This window comes from Salvia hispanica, chromosome 5, assembly GCF_029641045.1.
Source record: "Salvia hispanica isolate PSC_SH4W2 chromosome 5, Shi_PSC_v1, whole genome shotgun sequence".
Classification (NCBI taxonomy): domain Eukaryota; kingdom Viridiplantae; phylum Streptophyta; class Magnoliopsida; order Lamiales; family Lamiaceae; genus Salvia; species Salvia hispanica.
Window position 1 is genome coordinate 23,655,433 of NC_142696.1, and position 8,091 is coordinate 23,663,523.

Sequence of the window (8,091 nt, forward strand, 5' to 3'; positions counted from 1 at the left end):
GTTCTATTTGCTTTAGTTTTATGTTCAAATCATTTTCCCTTCAATCTATGTGTTTAGCTTATTCCATTATGTGTAACTAAACTCATAGGATTCTAGGGATGTGTTAGTAATGACTTTGGTTATACAATTCCAGTTTTCTATTTAATATCCGTTTTGTTTTTACTTTGTTTCTTCCCTAAGTAATTCTGATGTTGCATGATTAAGTGACACAATCTTGCATGATTTAATATAACTTGCTTCATAACAGTGAGAGAGTTCTAGCGAGTTAGGTTCACTTAGTAGACGGACGCTACAGTTAGCTTCCGTTAAAACGACACTGTTAATTGAGAATGCGGATTTTTCAAGGGTCTTAGGAGATTTTTGGAGTTACGTGTTAGGATTGACAACCCTAATCTTGTAATCAACGTTTGTATCGCATGAGCATAAGCTAGGCGACTCGTCCTATCAAAGTAATAACTGTGCTAGGGTATTGTAGTTTGGAACTTGTATAACCATAACTGTGAACGCAAATCTCTGGAATTCTCTTATCTCTATATTTTATCTTTGTGTTTATTTGCAATCAGTTGTTATTTGCTTTCATTATTTTCAGTTTTCAAAAGTTTCCAAAAAATTCTCTTGTTTTTCCAAATAGTAATTGAGTCTTAGCAGGAGATAGACAGTCCGTGTTTGCCTTCCCCGTGTTCTGAAGGAACTGGCAGCGGAAGCGTGCGTGAATTATCATAATTTAAAAATTATTAATCGCACAAATAAATCACATAATAATCAGATCTATTTAGCAGATTATTTAGACAAAAGCTATTCGCGTAATTCTCACATGTATCATGCTCATAACTTGAATTAATCATGCTTTAAGAATATTGAAACCTAAAACATGTTTTTCTACGGAGCAGAAATAATACCTAATTAATTCTCCAAAGAATTGATGATGGCTAGCGACTTCTCCACGTGACGCTTTGAATACTAGACCACAGATCTTCTCTCTGGTTCCTGAACTGTACTCCAATATCAGTGTGGGTTGATCTCACCGGAATACTAGGACTTAAATAAAGAAGACAGAAGAAATTCTTCTCCACGGAGGAGAAAAATTCGAACTCCACTTAGAAGAGGGGAACAAAAATTTTTGTGCGGGAATAATTGTATTTTCTGTCTCCTTTATTCCCTTATTTATATTAAGTTCCTTTTGGGCCCAGACAAGGATCTATGGAAGGTTTTGGATATGAGCTCATCCAATTTACGTTTTACTAATTAAATTGAACCCACAATTTAATATAAGCTTTAATTGGAATATTACGAGCAGCCACTACAGAAGTAATATTGAACTCTCCCCATCCAAATCCGAAATTATAAGTAATCCGGGTTTCCGTTTTAACTTTCATTTCCCGCGCTTAAGATAAAAATGTCCATTAATTAATTAATGTCTGCTATGGATTTAATTAATTAATTTCTTATTAATTCCAAGAGTGGATTTAGCATGAAACGTTTATTTATTATTCATAGAGTGATCAAACTCCAACTAGCTAGGTTCCAAATAATAAAACCTTGTTTCGCGCTCATCTTGAGGACATTATCAAACGAGACTAACCTCGCGTACGATTCAATATAATAGCAATCCTAGCACCATTTGATATTAATCACCACTACCCAATATATCAGGATTATTGGGTTACGAAAAACTCGCACCATTTGATAAGTCAAAGTAATGCATAATCAATACCGTATGCTCAATGCTAACCTACATTGATTAAGAAATAAATATTTATCAAGACCTCGCCTTTCAGTAGATAGCATAAAGACAAGTCTTGCTGTTAGATCCGTTCAGTGCTTTACCACACCAATGTCATCTTATTCCAGTAAGACTTATTAAATATGCGGACTGACATTGCAACCTTTCACGATGGATAGTCTAATTCCATCTAGGTCGTGAAATTTTTCTTTTTCTTTGTTTAGGACTGACCGTGTTACCTTAAAGTGAACGCCGCCCACAACCGGTCTACTAAAACAAAGACTTAGACTTTGTTAAGTTAACTTATACATTTAAACATGCAATCGACATCCATTAAATGTAAACATAATAACATTATGACAAAAATAATCTGTTTTATTCCTTGAAAAATAAAATAAGAGTTGTACATTATTCAATCATTCAAAACGTGATTTCTAGTATACAAACTCTAACATGTTCGATATCCAGTACTGACCTTTAGCTATACTATATAAACTTTGTATACTTGCAGGTATATTTAGTGCTAAAAAATAGTGCATCACCGGCTATGGTGTCCACAGAAGGTGGCCACCTTCCCGACACGATGAATGATGAATGGAATGGAATGATGGGTGACCGTGGGAGGTAACCACCTCCCCGGAACTTGAATGGAATGGAATGATGGGTGACTGTAACACCTCTTACCCGATTAAATTAATAATCGAATAAGTGATGTCACATTTTGGTATAAATATCTAATTACCAGAAAATTCCAGATAAATTATTATCCATTATTTGGTAAACTGACAAACTGCTATATAACATCTATATATATATAGGCACAACCTGGGTAACTATTTACAAAAATATATTTTTAACCAAAGTGTATGAAATAATTAAGAAATCCAAATACATTACCCTTCCTATACATGCCACAGCTAATATTTCAGACAGTTATTCAAATACAAAAGGTTAGGTAGTGACTCGACTTGAGCCGCGGTGAAGAAAAAGAGCTAATTCGATCACCTAATCTGCAAAGGAAAATAAAGGAGTGAGCTTTGACAAGCTCAGTAGTATACTCAATATTAGAGCGTAATTTTCAAAGTTTATCCACTTACATTTATATACATTTGTTTAAATTCAGAATAGAACAATATTAAAGTCTTACATTCATGTCGTCAATCTTTGATCTCATGAAATTTTACCAGAAAGTTTATAACCACATATCAACTCATACATCATATATAAGAATACAAAATAAATTGCATAACACTATTTATCAAGCAAAACACAGAATATATACCAATATTATTCAGTCACCAACACTTATTCAGATCACCAATAATTTCACATATTCAAACACATATAGCCCCTTTAAGTGCTTCGTAATAGACTAGTGTACTCGGACCAGATCAGAACCAGATTCAGAGAACCAGAATCAGATGCAGAGCGGAATTTGTCCTCGAGAGAACTCCGTATGGACCACCTATTAAGGGTGCAGACAGAGACAGAGATCAGAGATCACAGATGCCAGATAAATCAGAGACAGAGACGATCCTCGCTTCGGTTATCCAGAAGACGAGAGATCACAGATAATGCAGCGCTGCTGTCCTATGGCATGCCAATTGTACCCACAGAAAAACACTCAAGCACGGAGCATAAATACAGTCAAATATACTTTATTTCTGACAATTTCGAACATAATACATCAACGCATACAGATCAGACATCTTCACATGTAAATCATAAGAGTATACATTTCATCGGCATATATCATTTATCCCATTTACCTTAATGCTCATTTATATTCATTTTCTCATCAAATTACTTATTTCCAATAATCTTTAACATATCAGGGCACAACTTCTTTTCACACCATATCATATCAAATAAACAGGTAAATTCCAATTCCATCAATATCATCGCATATCAAATATTTACATATTTCACGTCATAAGCAAAGTATATAGATCACATAATGTATCACCGATTAACACACAATATTCTATATGCAATCACATAAACTTAATTAAGGAATTAAGTTATAATGTAGAATATACTACCTCAAAATCAATGCCTTTGACCCATGAATCTCTTTATCCCTCCCCCTTCTCCTTGTCCTTGTTAGTTTCTGGCCGAACAGTTACAAAAAATCATTATAAATTCATTTGAACTCTCGGTTAAAGCTGAATTTCGGTCACAAGGCAGAAGGCACGCAAAACTATGTTCAGCTAAAATTTGGTAAGAAAAAGAGGTCGTTTACTTGGTTAAACTGGAGTCGCAATATGCTGCCAGAACATGACACAATAGCTGTCTCTTTGGTTTCTTTCACAGTTTCACTTCAGCAAGATTCTACTTGTATACTTTATTTCAAAATAGCTAAATTTCGAAACGAGAATTACTTGAGCATAAACCCTAGCTTTCAATTAAAGATGAAATTGGACAAGAAGTGAAAGGAGGTTGCTTACACAAAGTGGAGTTAATTCGTTGTCTAAATCTGCCCGGAAAAGGTAATGACATCGCCGGAATCTGCCGGGCAGCAGCAACGCAGAGAGGGAAGGAGATCGGCGGGCGTTTGAGCAGCAAATGAGAGGCTGAGACACGGAGAGAGAGAGACGAAGATGAGTGTGCTGCGCCTGTCGCCGGAAGGAGGCGACGACTCGTCGCTCAGTGTGTGTGTGTATGAAATTGGCGGTGTGTCCATGGTGAAAATAGAGGTGTAGAAATGTGAGGGAGAGAGAGATGACTCCCGTAAGTTCCAGAAGGGAGAAATAGGTGTAAAAATCTGATTCCCTTTTCCCGATTCCTTTTCTTTACACATAAAATTAGTCTTTTGTAATCTTTATTTCATCCTTTTATCCTATTTCAAAGAAAAATATCCCATACTTACAACTTAAACATTGAAGTCTAAAATTCATATAAACACATTTCTAATCTTTTTATTTTGCAAACAACTCGACACACTAAACTTCACTCACTAATACTTCTAATTTAATTCCAGACTTCTATAACATTTAACTAATTTATATTTACGAATTTTCGGACCATTATATCGAAAATCTCTAATCAAAGACTTTTCTCAAGAACGTACTAAAACTCTTTAAAACTCAATTCTTTGCTCGTATATCTTTTCTTACACTTATTTAAGATTGGTATTTCATTATTCCATAATTTATCAAATTGTCAAAATTTATTTTGTTAATTATTTTGAATTATTCGCTGAAAATCCTATTCTAGCGATTTATAGCACCAAAATTCACTTTTCCGCCTAAGGTGGGTTTTTGGGCATTACATTGACCGTGGGAGGTAACCACTTCCCCGACACTTGAATGGAATGGAATGGAATGATGGGTGACTGTGGGAGGTGACCACCTCCCAGACACTTGAATGGAATGGAATGGAATATGATGGGTGACTGTGGGAGGTGACCACCTCCCAGGCACTTGAATGGAATGGAATGGAATGATGGATGATTAATGTTTAGATATGGGGAATTATGAATGATGAATGAAATGGAATGATGAATGATGAATGTTTAGATATGGCGAATTATGAACGATGAATGAAATGGAATGATGAATGATGAAAGAACTTAGTCTACAGACGAACTTTTAGTTCATAAAAGAACTTAGTAAGCTCGGGTCTTTTAAGAAAAACCCTCGTGTGTTACTGTGATGGATGACAATTATATATAATGTATATTTTGCTTTTCGGCATGTGTCCACTGAGTACTCCAAGTACTCAGCCTTGCATATGTTTTAAAAATGTGCAGGTTGAGCAGTGATGGCGGGCGGTGTTGAGCATAGACGATGAAGATCCTTCAATAGAATAGTACTTGGATGCGTCGTGTCTCCATACACGATGTCATCTACTCTTGACTCTTCCGCTGCAATGTAAAAGTCGAGATTTCATTCTCTTGTACCATGCACTCTGATTTATATATTCCAAGTTATTTCAGTTCAAGTTCAATTGTGCCACAATTTCCCCTTTCTTCCCCCGCTTCTTTCATCCTCCCCTAATCGCAATCAACCGGGCTTTCTATCCCTAAAAAGTGCGATCGTGACAGTTCACGTGAGTATCCACTGGATCTCAATAATTAATTTTTTTTTTTTTTTATATTTAAGAACACACGATGACAAACAAAACTTTGCTCTTTTTTCATATAAGAACACATACACTCATTAACACACTACACACCAACATTTTCTCTCTTATTTCTATTTTTATGGAAGTTTATAGATATGCATCATCACTACTTCCTCTGTTTCAGTATGAGCCACATATTATTATTTTAGTTCGTTTTAAAACAAGATTTTTTAAAAAAATTTACTATAAATAAAAATAGGTGACATATTATATCAACTAATTTTTAAATAATTTTTTAAAATCCTTACCCAATCAATTATGGACTCCTATTCTCATACGAAATGAACTATAAAAAATGGCCTCAACGCTGCTTTCCTCATAAAATAAAGAAAATCAATTTGTGGCCATATTCCAAGTTCAATATCATTTTTTATTCTATTTGGTTAGGTGGTTTTTAGAAATTTCTGAGCATCCGTGGTGGTCCAAATTATTTTTAATGTTATTTGCATATATTTAGAAAATTTTCAAGCAATTTTCGTCCATAATTGATTTTAGTTGCATTTAAATACTCTTTTAGATATTTCAGAGCACCAAACTTGTGTTTTCAAGGAAATATCGGAATAATTGATTGATTATTTGGTTTCAGAGCACCAGACTTAGTCTTAGGATACAAAAAGGTAGAAGAAATGGATAACCATGGAAAAATAAAGAAAATATACAAGGAGTGGAAGAAATCCGAAAAAGAAAAGGCTATGTTGAATTTCATGAATTATTCATTTGTTGAGAGTTGATCGGCTAGGTGTCATATTTAAGCGCCTCATATGTGAGCGGCGCTGATGTAATGAGCCACATCACCAATTTTCTTATCATTTGAATTACTTGCCTTTTCTCTTTTCAAACACTGAATCGAACAACAACTCCAATATCAGAGTATGAGAGCTCTCAACTCTATACCCAAAAATAATACTCCCTCCGTCCCACATAATTTTACCCAATATTCTATTTTAGTCCGTCCCATATAATTTTACCCATTTCACTTTTACTATTTTTGGCAGTGGACCTCATATTTCATTAACGCATTCCTACTCACATTTTATTATAAAACCAATACTATAAAAGTAGGACCCACATCCCACCAACTTTTCAACCCACTTTTCATTACATTTTTTAAAACCCGTGCCAAGTCAAACTGTGTAAAATTATATGGGACGGAGGGAGTATATTTAATTTGTGATCACAAAAACTAAATTCGAAACATTGCTCATATTTACATTCTAAAATCTCGACCAAGTTATGAAATCCTGATTACCAAATTCTAAAATCAGGGTAAAGTGAGAATCGAACTAAAGTTGAATTCCAGAATCAAAAGTTCTAAAATCAGAGTAAACATGAAAGCCAGAATCCTAAAATAAGTAAATCTAAAATCCACTGAGCTATTGGACGAAATGGAGGCGCAGTTCCAATGTACCCGTCGTCGCCGCCATAAGGGAAATTCTCTGCCTCTCCTCGCCCAACTACCACCCTAGTCCCCGTCGCCAACATGCGGTTGAGTCATCGGCGTCAATTGCATAAATTGGTGGAATCAAAAAAGCGTCAAATGGAGAAATTGGAGAAATCAAAATAAAAAATACTTTAAGGTTGCTATTCATCTTCTCCAACTCAGAAAGGGAGAGAGAGGGGGAATCGCAAAGAGAGAATTGTGGGAGTGGAGAGAGTTCATTTTTTAATACATTATTGGTGCACAATTCTCAGCCGATAACGAAGACGGCGAAGAGAGGAAAAAATCTACTTTAATAAATCCTTCTCTATCTCATTCCTCAAATGCAGATCTGAATCTCTTCGAAATTTCTACAACCATTCAACTTTTATTGTTTGAAAGGAACACCTAAAATCCAGAAGTCTTTTAGTTTTAGTGATGACAGGTTAAACACTCATTTTTGGGTTACATAAATGAGAGCTCTCATATTTTGATATTGGAGTCGGTGTCGGAGATGAATACTCGTTCAAGGTGCGGAGATTAATGTGACTATTGGAAGAAAGGGCACGATTATTAAGAAAGAGAAAAAACCAAATAATTGAAAATATAGCAATAAAATTGTGACATGGCTCCATGTCATTGTCGCTCACAGGAGGCGCTCAAATATGACGCCTAGCAGATCAACACTCTACCTTTATTATAAACTAATGTTATCACCCGTGCTATGCACGGGTCATAATATTTTCAAATAATGATAATAAATTTTAAGATAAGTAGATTAAAAAAACGATAAAAAGAATATAATGAAGTTTATAGTTAAAAATAT

At 34.9% G+C, this 8,091-nt stretch overlaps 1 long non-coding RNA gene across 2 annotated transcripts; it reads right to left on the bottom strand.

The window, feature by feature from the left end:
* Window positions 1-2,559: 2,559 nt before the first annotated feature.
* LOC125187062 (uncharacterized) lies at window positions 2,560-4,503 on the bottom strand. 2 transcript variants are annotated; one of them, XR_007170557.2, is made up of 4 exons: window positions 4,171-4,503; window positions 3,766-3,833; window positions 3,006-3,188; window positions 2,560-2,733 (listed from the first exon to the last, which is right to left on the bottom strand). It is a non-coding gene; the product is annotated as an uncharacterized LOC125187062 (long non-coding RNA). The 2 variants fall into 2 exon arrangements; XR_007170556.2 differs by lacking the exon at window positions 2,560-2,733 and having other exon boundaries at window positions 2,946-3,188; window positions 4,171-4,502.
* Window positions 4,504-8,091: the final 3,588 nt, after the last annotated feature.